Source organism: Cupressus sempervirens, chromosome 5 (genome assembly GCF_028749045.1).
Source record: "Cupressus sempervirens isolate cs-2001-9-10 chromosome 5, ASM2874904v1, whole genome shotgun sequence".
NCBI lineage: Eukaryota > Viridiplantae > Streptophyta > Pinopsida > Cupressales > Cupressaceae > Cupressus > Cupressus sempervirens.
Genome location: NC_143122.1, coordinates 242,031,246 through 242,052,226, shown reverse-complemented (window position 1 = coordinate 242,052,226; position 20,981 = coordinate 242,031,246).

Below are 20,981 nucleotides of genomic sequence, written 5' to 3'. Positions count from 1 at the left end.
AAATAATATTAAATAATATAATATAATAATGATAATAATGACCATCTCAGTTTGATAAATCGATGGCCCAGGATGAATTTTGGGCCGATTTGGAGAATCTTTTCCCATTTGCTTAGATTCATCTGGAATCGTGACATGTATCCTTGACCAAGGACATGTGTCACGATTTTGGATGAATCTGGGTAGATGGAAAAAGATTCCCCAAATTGGCTCGAAATTCATCCTGGGCCTCGATGACTCGATGGTCATTATTATTATTATTATATTATATAAATATTATATGGTTATAATTATATTATATTATATGGTTATGATTATACCATATGGTTGTAATTACATTATATTATATTATAGTATAAATAATTATATCATATGTTCTATTATTTTTAATTAAATTATTAAATTATTATTGTTGTTAAATATTTTTAATTTTTTTAAAGTAAGTGCATTGGTTTATATTTTATATTTTAATAATGTATTTTTTTAAAATTATAATATATTTTTTGGCATTCAATTAAAAATAATTTTACTTATATTATGTAATCATTGAAGATTTATTATTATTATAAAAATAATATTATTTTTATTTATAATTATTTATTTATATAATAGAACATATAATATAATTATTTATACTATAATATAATATAATATAATTATAGCCATATGATATAATCATAACCATATAATAAAATATAAATATAACCATGTAATATAATATAATAATAATAATAAATTTAATAAAATATATATTGACCATCTCAATCTGATAGATCGACGGCTCAGGATGAATTTCGGGCCGATTTGGGGAATCTTTTCCCATATGCCCAGATTCATCCGGAATCATGACACGTGTCCTTGACCAAAGACACGTGTCACGATTTCAGATGAATCTGGGTAGATGGGAAAAGATTCCCCAAATCGGCCCGAAATTCATCCCGAGCCGTCAATCTATCAGATTGAGATGGTCATTATTATTATTATTATATTATATAAATATTATATGGTTATAAATTATAATTATATTATATTATATTATATTATATGGTTATGATTATTATTATATCATATCGTTATGAATATAATTATATTATATTATATGGTTATGATTATATCATATGGTTGTAATTATATTATATTATAAATAATTATATTATATGTATATGATATGGTTATAATTACAATTTAAAAATATAATTGCAAATGCTATATTTTTATTCATATTTATTATTTAGTTTCAAAATTAAACTATAATATAGTTATAATATCTATAAATTATTAAAATTCAACATATATTGAAAATTGTGATAATTGTTTATAAACTATTCTTTATCATTTAAAAGATTTCATAATGAAAAAAAAGCTAGGAATAGGTGACAAGATAGGTATGAAATAAAAATTTGACACATAAATTATCAAAATTATATTTAACTTTGTTAAAGTTATAATCTATTAATCTTTAGTTTTTCTTGAAGCTCCATTTGTTAACTTTTAACCAATTAGATTAAAGGAAAATAGTTAATTATTAACAGTTCACTATTTTTAACTAAGTCACAGACTAACAATAACATTTCAAAAGTGCATAATTTGATAAGCAAGATGCCAAAAACAAACTTACAAAGTCATAGACTGAGAAGAACAACGATTTGAGAAGCCAAAAACTATTATTTTCATTGATTATATTTTAGACTGTACAATGTACATAATACTAATTCATAGCTTACATATTCAAAATAGTTGATTAAATCACTAATCAGCTTGGTTTTACTATTTCACAATTTACAAAAAAGGGCAGGGCCCAATCCAAAGAAAAATATAGATATCTTGAAAACATTTTTTTGGCAAACTTTTGCCCTAATCAAAACATTTTTTTTCCCTAAAGGGCCAAGGGAACAGGGAACACTGAACAGGGAACTAGGGAGGCTGGAAGCATGAGCGGGCTGAAGGATTGAAGCCTTTAATAAAAAAGGTCTTCAATTCCATCCGCGAGGAATCTATTGGAGAAGATGGTGTCACCGAACTCGTTCAACCATGTGAAGTCTGTCTCACTAACATCATCGTCCAACAACAACCATTTTCACAAAAAATCTGTTTCGAGCTATGCCCACTTCCGATGGCAAGTCAATTGCCATTCGTTCATGTCGAGCAAGAAAGGATGCTTATGTATAATGCACCCTATGCCTTCCTCCCAACACTTGTCTACTACATCTGCAAAAGGGATGCCAATACCTGGCCCTGGTACCTACTCGACCAATACAATAATTTTGATATCATCTTCTAAAAATGTTTCCTTAAAAATGTTACGTAGAAGCATCAGCATGTCTATTTGCCTACGTCCAAGGTTGAGAAGAGACACGAGGAAGCAGGAGGTAATATTTGTGGACACATGGTACCTCTTATCATTTCTCAAGAATTCATGGCCGAGTACCATGCATATAGCATGGCAGATAAAAGGACTTCGACCATCTACCTTGCAAACCACGACAATGACATCATCAAGATTTTTTCCCAGAAAGGGCTTTTGTAGAGCCATATTAGTGCATTTAAAGCGAATTGGCATATCCATGACTACGATTCAAGAAACAGAAAACTTTGCAAAGTGCAAGTACAAACCAAATTTAGATTGAAGAAATTAGAATATGAGAAATGATATCAAAAGAGGAATTGAAGAGCCTATTTAATGGTAGACTGCAGTTGCATCTAATTCTTTGGTGTTTGTGATCTTCCATATCTTATTTTTTTGTATTTCTATTAATTTTCAAGTGTGTGAAACACCAAAATGTGCTGACATTAATGTCAAATAGTCAATAGTGCCTGACATGATTAATGATTTCCATGCAAACTTTTCCACGTGTCTCCATTTTGAAGAATTACGTGCGACTCCAAGTATTTTCAAGCGAGTGGCCCTGAGATGCATCTACTATCATTGATCTCTAACTAATCAATGGTCAATAAAACTATTGTATTTACTATTAACATAACAAAAGTGACAATAGTTGACTTGGTAATTGTGACACTAATGTAATGATGTTATGACATTATTAATAACACACCTCAGACAGTACACAAGTTGAAACTTGAAAGTGACTACTCAGTAGTCAGTACAATCACTAGCCAATACATGTGCAAATTTTTCTTTTAGATTAAACAATTTTTCAGTTTATCACTGAAGATTAGACAAGATCATTATTATTCATTTTCCTACAAAACAAGTAGTTCACTCTGACATTATTAATTCATTTTTGGCAAGGGAAAAAATAGCCATCATTTATATATCCGTCAGTGAAAAAAAAACATTAATTTGCCATATTTAAAATGATTTTTGCTAGGGCAAGAAAAAAATTGCCAACATATAATATTTTGTTTCCCTATATGGAAAAGAAAATTGCCCTTGATATTAAAATTTTCCTGCCCACAAGATGTTGGATTTGCCAGCATTTTAGGTTTTTTTTTAAGAGGGGTTTCTTAAAGTTATCCTTGCTAGTAGATTAATTGAAGTTGTTTGGGCATACTAGACCACATGGAAGACCGTGATTGGATTCACTCCATTTGAGCTTTTCTATGGTAAAGCAACAATTTTACCCATTAAAATTGAACATAAAACACTACACACTGCTTTAGAGTTGATAATCAGTCTTCCTGTATCACAATAAGAGAGACTCCTCCACTTGAATTCCCTAGATGAAACACAATAGAGAGCTTTGGAAAGATCATACATTATTCAGTAGCAACAAAAGTAGTGGCATGATGCACACATCAATAATTAACAATTTCAAGCAGGAGACTAGGCTCTCCTCTATGATTCTTGCTTCAAAGAGAATCCAGGGAAATTGCAGACTCGATGGTTAGGGCCTTATGAAATTTAGCATGTATTTGACAATGGTGCAGTGCAACTAACAACCATTGATCCTGTTCAGTTTAAGTTACTTGTAAATGGCCATAGGTTGTGTCTCTATTATAAGACATAACTAAAGAATAGTTCTTGCAGCAATTCCAACCAACTAGTTCACCAGCTCGTATGAACATAGTTCCTATAGTAAAAGGTGAAAAAATTCTTCTTGTAGCCATACCATGATAGATTTTAGGAGCCTTCATAATAAAACCTCATTTAATATGAGGTCCATTCTTCCATTCACTTTTTTCTTTCTTCATATCAACCCATCTCATTTCTCTATCTACCATAGACCCACACTCCACATCACCAACACATTCTATATTTCTTGCTTTCAATAAACAAAATTGTCAGCACCTTTTCTGTGGTCATCAAACTTTGCCACCTCATCAACTTGCATGCAGACATACACTCTCAAATTTTTAGGTATAACTATTTCTTTTACTCTTTATTCATTTTTAGCATATAGGTTTCGATATTTATATCTAATACTGCATTATATATATCATATAAGACTTAAGCCAGTTCCTCCTTCCCATGCCAAAATTTTTAAAGTGAGGACACTTGTCAAATTTTAGTGGGGGGCAAGGAAAGTGTAGTAATTTTGAAATATCATCTCCATGTTATCCATGTCTACATTAAAGGATGTACTTTGGTGATAGTCTGATACTTTTCATTTCATTAATTTTTAAAATCTTTTTGTATCTATCATACCTTTTTATTGTGATTTTTGGGAAAACCATCTCCTGTACTTGTCATGATTGAAAGGACTAAGAGTTATTATGGGAACACCTCCAGTTAAAGCCTCAATGTCCTTCATCATTAATGTATCATTATTCTAAATGCCAAAAACAAAGTAGTCTTGATTACGAGAAGTGGTAACGACATACGACATTTTTCATTTTTCATAAAGATTAGTTTTGAAGTTCAAGGGTAAGAGGGACAAAAAATTATAACAATAGCAAGAGTGGAAGCCAAAAATTTAAAAGATGGGGGGACAAATAAAGAGGTATGAGCCAATCATTCATAATGTTTTACTCATAGACATTGAAGCAGTTCAGTGATTTCATGCTTGTGGATGGCTTAGTTACTTCTTACAATTAACAAAATTTAATGAAGAAGTGGCAATGGAGTTCATGATGACATTTGATAAAGGAGAAGCCTTAGTTTGGGGATTAAGAGTGGTTGCTACTAAGGAAAGGATAATAGAGGTCATAGGATTACTACTAATTAGGGAACATTATCCAAATGAACATGATGCCAAGTCTTCAAGGGCATAGTTGACTCAACAAGGTGACCCTCAACTGGACATTACAAAATAAGGATTTAAGAGACTTTCTCTTCCATCTCCATATCTAGATTTAGCAACCCACATTATCAAGTATTTAACCTATGAAGGTGGGTTTTCAAACTTGCATGCTCATCATTTTAAATTGCTTAGTTGCATAAGGCATTACATGCAAGTTAATGTCCCCAACTTTCTCTATAATATGTTGTGTATAAGTGCTAAGAAAACTCAAAAAGGAAAGGCAAATTCTATTTCCCATCATGCCCTTATTAAGATTCTAGTTGAAAGTTGAAAGATCTCTTACGGATTCCTCCCCTATTTGATGGGCATAATTTGTTGAATCCAAGACCTTACAGGCACAAGCCAACCCTATTCCTCAAAACTTAGAAAATGAGGAAGAACCCATAGAGCCAATTCAAACTCTAGCTTAGATGGAAAAAGAACCATCTCCTTATAAGTCTGCTAAGCCTAATTTAGAGGATGATATGTCAAGCTCTTCTAGGGGTAAAGGCAAGCATAAGGTTAGCCCTAACCTTGAAAAGGAAGTACAAAATCCTTCTGTTAGGGTAACAAAAAGAAAGAGGTATGTTCCTACAGTAACTAATCCTACAACATCTACTCTAGTCATACCTAAACCAAGATGAATCTGCAAAGTGGTTGAAGTTGAAGAGGTTACTGTGCATAGAAGCCCTCGTATGCAAGGTCGAGTATCTCCAGCTTCTATTGAAAAACCAAATGCCACAATTTCAAAGTCTCATACAGAGTCAGTAGTTGAAAATGTCCTAGATGATTCTCCTATGCAATTGGAGCCCCAAAATGTAGAAACACATGAAAATGACCTATCAAGGAGATACCACAAGAGAATTAGGAAATGTTCAAATCAAATCCTATTGCTGTTCCAAAAAAAGCACCTAGCAATGATCAACCTATTATGCCATCAACCCTTGAATATTCCAATGTTTCTCTTATACCTTATAAATCTTCTTGATAAACCCAACATTTCCAACAAGTTTCCAGAGAGCAAAATATGAAATTTGAAACTCAAGAATTTTCATCATCAACAATTTAGTCAATATTGTTTGGTCTATATAATCATTTTATTTTTCAGAAAGCCTTGTGGAAGCAAGAGAGAGACCAAATTAAAAGGCAATATTTGACAAAGATGAGGAAATTGAATCATTAAAGGAGCAACTAGAAAAATAGAAGCAATAAATGAATAAAGCTTTGAAGCTAGTTGATCAGGCAATGGCCTATAGACCACTCCCAAGGGTGTATGCTATGTGTTTGAAAGAATAGTTTCTGTTATTCCAGTTGATGATGACAATGAGAAATATTGATTGTGAATGTAAGAATGCTCGAGATTTTATAATGTGTATCAAAAATTTCCCTCATGGCAAAAGAACTTGTTGTATGAGCTCTATTTGCATAATTTCATAATTCCACAATAAACAGAGTGGAACCCCCTACTTTACATAGGGGATGTTCACTTAAGAGCTCTAATGTCATGGATGCACAATGAAAAAAATTATGATAGATAGTTGGATGCCTATAGAGACCTTGAAAAGTTTGAACCACTGCCACTCTGAGCCAAATCCCATAAGCCTTATGACCTCTTGAGAGATTGGTTCAAATTAACTTGTGGAAGGCCAAAACCAAAAATTAGAGAGAAAGTGTTTGAAGAAAGGGAAAAATTTTATAGAGAGTATTGGACACTTCCTAATTTCACACAACAAAGAGCAATTGCATGGCTTAGAAATAGATGGAGTCAACTGCTAGAATCTTTCAAGAAGGCTGAACCACACAACCCTATTAATTTTGAGGCAACAATGAATAGAGTGGATAAATATATGCAATTGGGAAGGAAAATTAGGAAAGAGTTATATATGCCACTAACTTTCCAACCTCCTACTCTTCTTTGGCCCCTGTACGAAAGTAATGCTACCCAGTTAGACCCATTAGTTGAAGAACACTTAGGTGAGCATTGGAGATGAACTAGAGGATATTTCTACACCTTCAAAAGTAGGAAATAGGGGAAGACAATAGTGGGAAATTTCAAAGCAATAGTAAAGAAGTACAATGCTTGAGGACAAGAATTTGCATAGTGGGGGGCAGATGATGACCCATATTAATGTCTCAAATTTGATATAGTTTTTATATAGTCTGAACTTACTCTTTGAGCCTTGTGAAATTTTTTTCCAATATATCTATTTTAAATGTCTTGTGAACTTATGTTGAATGTAGCTAGAACCTATTAAACCTATGGATAATGGATATAGCATACCTTTCTTAATATTATATATAAAGTGCAGTATTTCATATAAATATTTTAAGTTATGTTCTAATATTTGAATGAGAGTAGAAATGTTTTCGTGCATATGTGTTCAAATGTTTCTAATTTTTAGGAAATGGATAAGTGGCACAAAGAGTGGTGAGCATCATATTAAAGGAGTAATGAAGACTAGTCATAGCATTAGAAGTGCAGGTTAGTTCTGGGCAATAATCCATGTCTATGAGAGGTATTATTCTAGGAGACCTAACTTGTTACATTATCTGTGAACCATTATTCGGTTGCTCAATCAATGTTCTAAAGTCATGGTTGACATTTCGCATTTTTCTTCTGATAATGTTTGCTCACATTTTTTATGTTATGTTTGTAATATGTTCCAATCCTCTCTATATATATATGGAAGGAAAAGGAAAAGTTAGAGTTAGGTGGAAGGATTCTCAAGTTGTTTCTCTATTCTATATGAATTATTCAGTCATGTAACAAAAGAAAAATTCTAATGGGAGAGTAATTTTAGACTATCTATTGTGTTCTTAGTTAGTTGAAGCCAACCAAGGGGGCCCACTTGGGAGGTGAAATAGATTTAGGTAGAGTAGATTCATTTCTTGCAATTTCCTATTTAAGACAGATTTACTGTATTAGTCTTGCAACATAGTTATTGTGAAGTTCCTGCAGCACTTGTGGAAAACAATCATAATGAATGTTTGAATTGTTAACTAGTTTAGAATTCCCTTTTTTGTAGTTTCTGTAGTTCTCTTTTCATAGTTTAAGTGTGTTCACTATTTTGTGTCATTATTATAGATTCCTTTTATGCATTTTACTTTCCTACAACATAGGTGTTAAATTTCTTAAAGGAACTTAGTGCACATACTATGCTGACCCATTTCAAGTCCTACGTCCCTAGGTTGACAACTCAAATGTATTTTCATAATGGAATAGATAATTCTTAAAATCGATATAGTATCCTTAATAGAGGAATAGTGGTGCGATTATCTTGACCTATTATGGAAGCTTGCAATTATTATTAACAAAATCAAATTTCCACAATCTATTTGATGTGAGTTTTTGTTTATGGATTCAACTGTGAGTATTATTATTATTATTTAGGAAGTGATCCACTAGTGTTCCCAATCAAATACAGAAGGATGAATGCTTATGAAATTAGACATACATAAAGCATGTTATAAAGTAGATTGGAGATTCATGTGTAAGTCCTTTAAAGCATTTGGTTTTTTGCATCAATGGATTAATCTCATCTATAATTGCATAGTTACACCGAAAATATCTCTCATCATCAATGGGACTCCAAAAATATTTTTCAATATCTCAACAGAAATAAGGAAAGGAGATATGATATCCCCATTTTTATTTATTACTATGGAAGAATCCTTTAAAATAAGTATTAAGAAAGCTCAAGAAGAGTCCCTTATCAAAGGAGCCATAACAATGAAAGGTATATCCATAATTTTGCACCAATAATTTGTGAATGACATAATTCTTCTAGGAAAAAGTTCCTTAGAAGAGGCCTATAACTTCAAACATATAATCACAACCTATATGGAAACCTTTGGTCAAAAAGTTAATGAAGATAAATCCAATTTTTTTCTTAAATACAACACCAAATCTAGAAAACAACATATGTAAATTTATGAGATTTAAAAAAGGTTATTTCCATTGTAATTACTTAGGTATTCAACTTGAAAAAAGTTTAAGGGAAACTAAACCTTGGCCTCCTATATTAGAAAACTAGAAAGCAAAAATTTAAAAATTGGAAAGATAAATGGTTAACAAAAGCAAGAAGAGAAACTAAAATTAAATGAGTACTGTTAGAAATACCAATCTATCAAATGTTGTGTCTACCTCTACCTAAAGGGGTAAAAAATAATTAGACAAAACAATGAGAAACTTCTTTTGGAATGCATTAGAGGAAAAAAAAAACTAGCTCTTATAAAATGGGATAGCATTTGTAGACCCAAAAGAGTAGGAGGCTTAGGTATTTACAATTTCAGTTGGAAAAATGAAGCTTTGGGGGCTAAACTAGATTGGAGAATGCTCCAAGGAAAATAAAGTAAATGGGATAATATACCACGTCAAATAAATCTATCATCATTAGATTCATTATCTTTTTTTGTACTATTAATACCCTTAAAGGATCTAGAACATGGAATTTTATGATGCAATATCGACCCCTCATTAGTAAGAATTTACTTTGGGATATAGGTGATGGATGAAATGCTCTATTTTGGGAAGATTCTTGGGATGACCATCCAACCAAGGTAAACTTTAAGCAACCCCCCTCGAAAAAGAGATATAAAAATATTGGCGAATCTTACATTATTTTGAAAAATAAAAATAATTTCTATTATTAATTGGTGAATCTTTAACTATTCAAATATTTTTTATAACTAAATTTAATAAAAATGTGGTGATTTTAAATATTTTTAAGAACTAAATTATTAGCCAAAATTTCCTAAAATTATTCAATTAGCGAATATTAGCCACTAAAAAATACCCTGCATCCAACCTCAAACAACCTGACTCTTTCACCGAATATCAAAAACACTTTGACTATTTTTTGGGGTAAATCTATTTTGGATTATGAAAATATCATTGCTACAAAAAATTTAGTTAAATGTGAATGGAAATCAATAACTCACATAAACCTTACAAAAAAAAAAGTTATATAATCACTTCATAAAACAACGATTAGCAAATCATAAAAATAGAAATGATTAACTAATCTTGAGAGCTTCTAAAGATGGGGAATACAAAATTAAAATAGGATATGAAATCATCACTAATTATCAAAGATGGGAAGCAATTAAATTCCTTTAGATTTGTTTTGGGATTCAGCTTGTTTACCAAAAGTGCATTTTTTTTTATTGGCAGTAATCTAAAATAGGATCTTAACAATAGATACATTTATGAAAATGGGATTCATTTAAGGGACATCAAGATGTCCGTTATGTAAAAAAAAACTCTAAAACAATAGACCATCTATTATTTAATTGTCCCTTTGCCAAAACATGTTAGTTTTGGCTATATAAAAAACTTAATTGGCAATTGACACTCCACAAAAATCTTTGGGACCATCTCAAAAGATGACCTAAGTTAGGTTCTTCAAAAATATATAACAAGATTTGTAAGGCATCCTTGTCTATCTTACTATGGGAAATTTGGAAGGAAAGGAATCATATAATCTTCATGAATGAGAAACTATCTATCCCTCCCTTCTTGAATAAAGTAGAGGTTAGAATCACAAAAAACATCAACAACAATCTTAGAAACTCAATCAAAGGAGAAGAACCATTTTCAGACTATGATATGAAAATGAGGTTTTTTATCAATACTTACTCAAAAGAAGATAGGCAGGCCAGAGAAAATTGTAAATGGAGTCCACCATTGGAAGTGGATGGACTAAATTTAACTTTGATCAATAAAGTATGGTCAGCCAAACGTGCTAAATTCATAGGGAAGGTTACACATAATGTTGTAGATATGGAGGAATTAATTGAAGGTCTACACCTAAGTTGGAATTGGGAACTAAGAAATTGGTTATTGAGGGAGATTCTCAAATCATTTTAAACACAATTAGAAAATGAAGTAGTCCTAATTGGAAGCTCAACATTAAATTAGAACAAGCTCTAGAATTAATAGACAAATTATAGGACATTAAAATTCAACACATTTATAGGGAAGGAAATACATAAGTTGACTCTCTAGAAAATGTAGGGACATATGGAGAAGAAATATTTGTTAAAAAAGAACTAAGTATTGTTAATTAATTATTAATCAAATAAACTTATAGAAATATTTTTTACTAAATAAAGTCTAAGTAGTTCTTTACTAAATAGAACTGGCAATGACTAAATAGATGCTAAATCAGTCACTATTTTTTCTAAAGGTTAAGTACATTCACTTACACCTTTAAAACTAAGTAGAATTGGTTCATATTCTGGTTAGTTATCTCTTTCTCTATTTTTAGATATCTCCTCACTTTTACTCTGTGTATCTATCATACACTAAAAGAATGTTTTCCCCCATTCAACTCAAGGGAACAACTATCTAGATCAATGTTGATTATCCAATTCATGGTCAAAGACTTAGAGGTATAATGTTGGTAACTCATTTCTTAGTCATTAGAGAAATGAAAAGAATATTGGGTCACAAATTTATAATAATGGGGAAGGATACAAAGTGAATTCAAAAATCCTTGCCATGTTTACTGATTTAGCATTACACGTGGATCCAAATAAAGTCACTATAAAACTGATATGTACAATAGTATTCAAGGTGACTTATATTAAAAATCTTGTGATAGTAATCTCAAACATTAGGGAGGATTTAAAAATTCCAAAACTGAGATTATATCATGAGAGAATGATTGGTAACAAAGAGGCCCCATCTTTTCCAATATTGGCAGTAGAAGATATTGATGATTTCCTTGATTGGACTTCTACCCTAAGTAGAAACCTAGATTTTTTGTTTCACTTTTTGCATGTTTGTCCTCCCTCATTTCTAAATTGGATTGGTGAATTTTCAATGAAAGATCAAATCAATGTATGGGAATGGGAAACATATACAACTCAGGAAGACGCTTTTGAAGACATGTTTGATGACAACATTTCAATAGAAATATGATTTTTGTGATTCCTAACTAGTTGTATCGAAGTTTCATTTTAGTAAGACCACTTATTTAAGATTATCATTTAGAATAAATCTTAACATGCATAACATAGTTGGCAAGGTAATAAATCTATCCCACTTGTTTCAATAAGTATCCAAAAGAATGATAAGTAATGATTCACTAATATACATGAACGATTACATAATTAGTATAAAACAATTATTACCAATATACCATCCTTATATTTCATCACTAGGTGAATCCATAGTCACATGATTAAATTTAAATATCTGGAAACTGCTAGTTTCAAAGATTTAAAGTTAGGTAAAAATGTGGCTTTCGGTACAGACTATACAAGATTATAGATGGAAATTAAACCACATTTAATTAAGAAACATTTAGGATGAAAAATGAAATCATATATTGGGAAGTGAAATTTTCTCCCATTTAGTCTAATCAAGTGCCAAATCATTATTACAGATCTATCTATTTAAACCTAGCTCGATCATTAAAATTTATCATAGTTATCTGTCTTTTACTCTCTGTTAGGTCTAAGCTCAGGGGTTTCTTGGATACCCCAATTTGTATGAGATCTAGTAAGGGAGAAATTCCTTTTTGAGAGGCATTTAGAGAGTTAAGAATTAGTAAAATGGTGAAAAACAAGAACAATTTGGTCTATATGGCTATTAAAAGGGTGGCTGGGGAGGAATTTTTGGTGGTCATGGATAGACAAAAGTACAATTTAGATTTCTTTGCTATGTTTGTGGCTACGGTTAGAGACTAATGTAGGAAGGTCTTTAAAATATCCATAATTAAAGAACTAGATTTGGTTCTTGAAAATATAGATGATAACCTCTACATCCCTAAGCGAAGTGAATATGGAGTTCACAATTTTCCTATCCAGTTTTTCCAATCTTGGAAATTAAGAATCATTTGACCTTTGCTATAACAAGGGAGGAGATAATTAGGAACTAGATGTTCTTGTTAGCTATCATGAACACCTACATTTGTGAGGATTGGAAAGGACTGGAGTGGTATCTTGAAGAATAATGCTTAAAATAATCAAGGTCTACATCTTAATAGAAGTTTTGGTTTTGGGGCTTTCTTCCTCACTTGTATAGTTTTTAGTTTCCCTTTCTCTAGTTCATTCAATATTATATGCTCTAAGACTTATACAAGGGTTTTGTTTCTTTTTTCTTTCTCAAATTTTGGGATTTTATTTATCATTTGGTTTTAATTTCTTTTGTATTAGTGTTTAGTTGGACTTCCCTTTCTTAGTCTATTACAAGTATGTTATCAACTTGTAATTATGACTATTTAATGAATAGATAGTATATTTTATATCATTCAGGTTTCTCAAATTTTAGCAGGATGATCTTTTCTTAAAAAAGAAAATGAGTTCGCAGTGGAATAAATGTTTTGTTCAATAGATTTTCCAAGAAAAAGATTAAGAAAGGTTTATAGGAAAAACCAGATTTAGTTTATATCAATGTGGAATAGGAGAAAGTTGCAAACCTTATTTCAAATTAGTATAATGGATATCAACATCTCTTCATTTTGTAGTCAATTTTGAATTGCCTGCATTCTGGGTGAACAAGTATTTCTAATTTCCAAGGTTCCTCATCTCATTTGGAAAGTATTCATATTATAGTGGTAACTATTTATTGGTTCAATATCTTGTATTAATCAAAGTAATATAGGAAAGATTTATTGAATTATAAAGAATAATAAGATCATGACCTAAGTAGGCATTTGTCATGACAGGCAGGGTTTATAGAAAAAAACATGAATTCAAAATCATATCGAATCTAAATACTCTGCTAATTTCTAAATATTCCTTCTTTTATAGCTGACATCTCTAAAGAATGCGAATTTTATCAAATGGGGTAAGGAAATAATCATAAATCCTGATAGAATATCCAAACAATGAAGCATTAATTTCAAGAGTAACGAATCCAGACAAAATAAATACATTTATTAGATTACTCTATGACAACTATATAACAATAAATAATCAAGACATAATTAAGATAAAACTAAAACAAGATTAATACAAAGGAACTTAGTTTATAATGTTCCTAAAGGCAATTGAAAACAATTCAATTCCGATCATTTGAATGTGTTGCCACTAAAAGATTATTTTGGAAAAATTACTTTCATGAGATTAAGTGTGTTTTATGAATACCACAAACCACTATTCTTGCCTTGCAATTTCAAATTTATAGACAAGAAATCATTTTAATCAATAAAAACTATATTTATAAGTTTTTGATATCAGAATAATATAGTTTAATACTTTTTTTAACAATGATCCTTCTAAAACCATAGTGAAAAATGAAAGTAAAATAATAAGTTCAAAATTTCAAGCTTCCTGATAAATTAGTATAAAGAACTAAGTAGACATGACAAGCCTTTAAAATAATCAACACTTAGAACAACAAATCAAATGTGGAATAAGTTTTGAAGCAATCAATACTCATTGCAAACAAAAAATCAAAACAATGAAGTCTTTAAGAAATCTAATGATAAAAATTAGGAAGATCTCTGATAAACTTTAAAGAAACTACTCAAGACTTCACAATTTAATTAAATATATAGAACTCTGCAGAGTAATTTGCCTTGAATAAGTAATGATATTTGATCTTTTATAATGATTAAATATAGACAACAATTTTTTTTTCTTTTTTTCTTTTATTAATGCTCTAATTAGGATCTTGGTCAAGTATTCATAATCTTGCAGGGCTCTTCACTTATTATGCCTATGGATATAAATATGAATGAGTAATGGAAAGCAACTAACTAACAACCAGATTCTGAAAAGACTATAACAAGGTCTTTCAAATAGAGGGGAAAGGTCATGGTTCCAACTATGCAAATGTTATATGGCAAAGAGCCTTGCCAACAAACCTTCTTTGCCATCATACCCGTATTTACAACTCCTTTTAGAGGAAGATTAGTTGTAATTTATTTATTAAATATTATTGAGGGCTTCATCCTTTTATCATATATATATAATATCCTATAAACTATATTTATTGAATATATATACAATAATTTGTAATTATAAGATTATATAGAAATGTTAATTTTCTCATTTATAACAAACAACGACACACATAATTGACCAATATAATTAAAATCACATGGATCATGCATCAAAGAATCTAGATGTCTCATTAAATTTGAATCCACATACTCTAATTCTATGCCTCTTTTTTTCACTAGCTTGCGCACCAAGGTATCGAGTATCATATAGATCAGATACCTGATATATCTAACATTTGATTAGACTTGGTAATTACCAAGCATATATGGTGAACTCTAAAAATGTGATTTTGTATTGTTTAGGTGATTTCCAGACTTCAAGGAGGTACATGACAACTTTATATCTTGCCAAATGTTTTGAAATGAAAAGGGTTGCTTAAGGATGCTATTGACTTTCTAGTAATTATTAATTATTTTTAAATGAAGATACCTTTAAAATCTTGTTTGACATACTGATTAAAAAACAACTATAACTTTCAAACCATAAAACAATTTTGAAAATTGAAAAATGCACCACATTCTACATTTCACCTACTAAAATGAAACAAAATTTAAATTTAGTACTTTTTTGAATTAGTTAAGGTGGCTAGACATGAGCCTTTTTTTTTCTAAAAATGTTGTACAACAAAAATTCATAATTAAATACTTTCCTGTAAAAAAAAAACCCAAAAATATGTGTCAAATCTAGGCATGAGTTTACTTCTTATATCTAGAATCTTATAAAAAATATTATTATTATTATTTGATTGTGATTAAGGTGGTCAAATATACACCTAGTTCTTATTTAAGTCTTAAATTGTTTGTACCGCTGCATTAAAATACATATTTTTGACTAATCAAATTACATTATTTTCATATGAGACCTAGTATCTTAGAAACTACATAAAATTTCCTACAGATTCTATTCTTACAACTTTTAAATATAAACTTCATAACTAATTCAAAATTGCACATCAAGCTGTCATAAACCTTATCTATTGATTTTACATTACTACTTAAGGGTATAGTGTGGCTATGAAACAAATTTATACTTTTAGATTGCCACACAAATCTACATTATTTAGTGTTCACAATATTGATATACTACAATTGTATACTATATTTCTTTTTTGAATTAAAGAAGAGTATAATTTATTCTATACATTTTTTTATAAATAAAATATTGTATTTCTAAACATAGTTTTGAATTATATTTTCTACCACATACAATCTATATTTTTTCTTGGCTACCCCATATAATGAATTGAATTAGAAGTAATAATATTTAATTCACACTATTTTTATGTTTTGTAGGAGAAAATATTAAAACAATTGATCACTCTGAAAATGAGTCAGAATTCATTGTGCCATGTCTAGTTGTCTATTTCAACTTTGATGGATCCCTCGAAACAATTATTGATAAATGTGACAAATTTGTATTGATTACTATTATGAAACACTTTTGCATTTTGAAAATGCATAAATTTACATTTATTTTATCAAGGACACTAAAATTTTGAGAATGAGAAATATTGTAGAAAAAATAAGGGAGATATTTAATAGAATAGTTATTTTTCCAAATTCTTGGGATGCAACATTATGAAAATAAAGGTCGTAATACTAATCTCATCAATGATTATTTTATAACATATTTACATCAGCCAAATTAACTATTATTGATAGATATATGATGATTTTGATAATAAAAAGCAATTAAAAATGGGTGACTATCCCAAAAGGAACAATATCAAAGTGACAAAATCACTATCGACTGATTGATGACCCACAAACCATGACTACCATCAACACACTAGCCACTCATACTCAATATCAAAAATAAGAAACTATGAAAGTCGAAGAACCTACTATCACACCACCTATAGATGATAGTAGTAAAATAGTTAAAATCTAAGATACCAACATAACTATTCATAGTTAAACTAAAAGCTAAACTAAAAGCAACCATATTAAAAGTTTGTAAAGTTTTCATAAAAGAAACCAAGAGGGTCTACACTTGATCATCATTAAAAGTAACAATGAAAAATTAAAATTCTTTCTTCTCCTCAAGGGTGTTCAAGTTTCACTAGCAACACATCCACCCAATAAATTCAATATACTCCCTTAAGCCTTCAATCCTCAATTATACACTTTAGGCATAACAAGCACACATACTAACGATTATGTGGGAGCATCTCATCCCCCCAGTAGAATCTATAGTCACCTCAACCAACTCCACAACTGTTGAAAAAAGATTGTTTGAAGTATAGAACCTATCATGGAACAATCATTATTTTGTCAATGATGTCAAACTTGCTATTTGCTGGTGAGACAATTGCTTTCTGGTCTGAATGTTATCATTTGTTTGATTGATGAAGATGATTTGAAAATATAAGATAATAAGAGTACCTAGAGAAAGGTTGAGTTATTTAGTGCGTAAAAGGAGTACTAAGACCAAGTAAGACATTAATGATATTATGTATTGTTGATCTACTTAAGGCTAAAGTAAATGGTTTCTCTAGCTAAGCTAAGAAGAAGTGTTTTCATAAAAAGTGTTTGCCAAGCCTAACCAAGCAAACAATGTAAGCCAAGCAAACCTAGTTTAGGTTGACAAGAAAATTAGTATATGGCAAGTGCTAGAAAAAATTAATAAATTTAGAGCTTTAGGGAAATAACAGTGGTGACTAAGCTGAGAAGATGTAGTTGATGCCGAGCAACCTAGTGTTGCTAGGCTATTAGAAGATTTTTATTGCCGAGTGGACAATGTAGATGTCGAGTGACAACAAAAAGTGTTAAATCAAAGATTTGATGAATCTAAGCTGACTAATTTGATTTCTTAAATTGTATGAAGTGTATGGAAGATAAGTATGATGAGTTGGTGGCACAAAATTCAAGATAAACTATTTTGAGGTGAATTAAAAGAGAATTGTAGAAGAAGTTTCTAGAGGGATTAAAATGGAAAAGTGGGTAGATTCATTGAATCTTACCTAAACCTAAAATGGACGATTATGGTTAAACAAAAAAAGACCTAAATTTTCTATTTATAGAGATAATAGGCAAGAACCAAAGGTTTTCATGTGTGAGAACCTAAGGAAGACAAGAAGTCTAGGGTGTTGCTTCATATGGTGGTTGAATAGAAGAGACTGAAAATGGCATTCAAACCAAGAAGGCTTAAGAGATTGAATGTTTGAAGGGTGAACAAGCTATCAAAGATGAAGAGTATGAATGCCAATTAGAATGAAGGACTAAACTAGAGATATGTAATTTGCAAGTAAGTTGGATTTATTATCAGATCAAGTCCCGCTATTGCTTTCTAACAATTGTATCATTCTGGATAAATCCTTTGGGTTAAGATTGACCTAACAGTCATTTGTAAATCCTTTAACTGGGTGAAATTCTAATGGAAATGTTCTAAAGTCTTCTAATAAGGCTCACTCCTAATAAGGTGATTGAAATCCTTTAACTAGGTAACATTTAATAGTGTGTATTGTAACCTTTAATAGGATTGGCCTTTAATAGGACATTGCTTCAGAAGAATGAAATTAGATACCATGTTACTAGTGGTTTTTCCCAAATTAGGTTTTCATGTAAAATCCTTGTGTCTAATTGTGTGAATGAGTTTGTAGTATTTCATGTTTACATTTCTACAAAGTTATTTTGACATAGGATAGTGACCTACTAAGTCAAGGTATTGGATGTTCTAATGGATGCATGCATGATATGGTTTTATGGATATAAATCTATTAAGCATTGAAAATTTTTATTAGTACATTTAGACCTTGGATAACTGATTCACCCCCCTCTTATTTATTCTAAAGAATTCCAAAAATTGATATCAAAGCATCTGATTCTTGTGAGGAAATAGTTTGAAGGTACTAAAAGCTAAAGATCAAGATGTACAGAAAGGAGGTGCCCAAACTGAACAAGGAAAACTTTCCTACATGAAAATGTTTGATGAAGCTACATCTAGGAGGTCTTGGAGATTATACACAATCTAACATTAACATTGAGCATGTTGATCCTACTAGAGCCCCTACTGTTGATGATCTGAAAAAGAAGAAAGAACACAATCAGGCAATGTTAGAGCTTGCATCTGCCCTATGCTACTAAGAGTTTGATGACATCAAAGGATGTAATTCTACTAAGAAGATGTGGCATGCTATAGAGAATGTCTATGGAGGAGACAAAAATGTTATGAGAGCCAAAGATGAAAGTCTATGATGAAAGTTTGATGACATGAGAATGCAAGAAGGTGAGACTATAGTCTAGTATTCTACAAGAATAAAAAATGTTGTGAATGCTATCAAAGGAGAAAATGGTGTTATTGAAGATGAGATTGTGATCAACAAAGCATTAAGAACCTTGTTTACTATCTATGCTATCAGAGTCTCTGCCATACAAGAACTAAGGTGTGTTCCTAGTAGTAATCTAACCCTTGAAGGACTAATGGGTAGACTCACTTCTTTTAAACTTTCTAATTTTGATAATTTCAAAATTGAAAAATGTTGAATCTAATTTCAAAGCTAAACTGAAAATGAAAGAACCTAAAGAGAAGAAGAAAAAGGTCAAGGATGTTTCTAGTAATAATGATACAGATGAAGAAGATGTAGAAGAGCTTGAAGCATTTCTGGCTAGGAGATTTCAAAGAGGCAAAGGGAAATACAAAGGTAAGTTACCTATAATGTGTTTCAATTATAATGAGGTTGGTCATATTGCCACAAGGTTTCTAGAGAAGAACAACAATAGAAGTGGAGATAAACACAGAGGTAAAAGAGATGAGAAAAACAAAGACTATAAAGACAAAGCAAAGAAGTCTTGCTACATTACTCAAGAGGAAAAATAGATGGATTTGATGACCATGATGAAGAAGTTGTGTATGTTGCTATGAAAGATGATTCTAATGAAGATGAGGTAGCTATATTGATATCATATGTGAAAAAAAGTGATAGATGGATCATTGATAGTGGATGTTCACATTGCATGAATGAAGACAAAAGTAAGTTCATTACCCTTGAGTATTATAATGGAAATAGTGCTAGATATGGTATTGATGCACCCTATCTATTGAAAGGTAAAGGATCAATAAAAATAACAAGATTACTATGTAGAAGGACTTAACTATAACTTGTTGAGTGTGTCATGATCGAATAGCTCATGATGCAAAGTTGAATTTGATAACAAGAAGGAAAAGATCTGTGAAATTGATGGAAAACTAATTAGAAATGGAGATCAGACTAGAGGTAATCTATTTTATCTTGACATGAATGATGCTACTTGTCTTAATGCATAAACTGATGATGTGTGGCTATGGCACAAGAGGTTATGTCATGCTAACTTTGATAGCTTATTCAATATTAGTAACATGAAAAGAGTTAGAGGTTTTCCAAAACTGAAGAAACTTGATAATGTGATTTACAAACAACATTAGTTAAGAAAGATGAAAAAATCTAGTTTTAAAAGTAAGACTCACTCCTCAAAAGAAATTCTAGAATTAGTTCATACTAATTTGTGTGGACCAATTGATTTGAAAAGCTACAAAGGTGACAAGTACATTATTCTATTTGTTGATGATTATTCTAGGATGATGATAGTTATGTTTTTGAAACAAAAATCTAATGCTTTTCAAATGTTTAAGTGGTATCTGACAAGAGTTGAAAAGGAGACTATAAAAAGATTGAAATGTTTGAAATTTGACAGAGGTGGAGAATTTACATCAAATGCGTCTGAGATATTCTGTAATGACAGAGGAATCAAGAGAAACACTTATGCACCTAGGAACCCTCCACAAAATGGGATTTTTGAAAGGAGAAACAAACTTGTAATGAACTGTGCTAGAACACTAATGATGGAGAATAATGTTTCTTTAAAA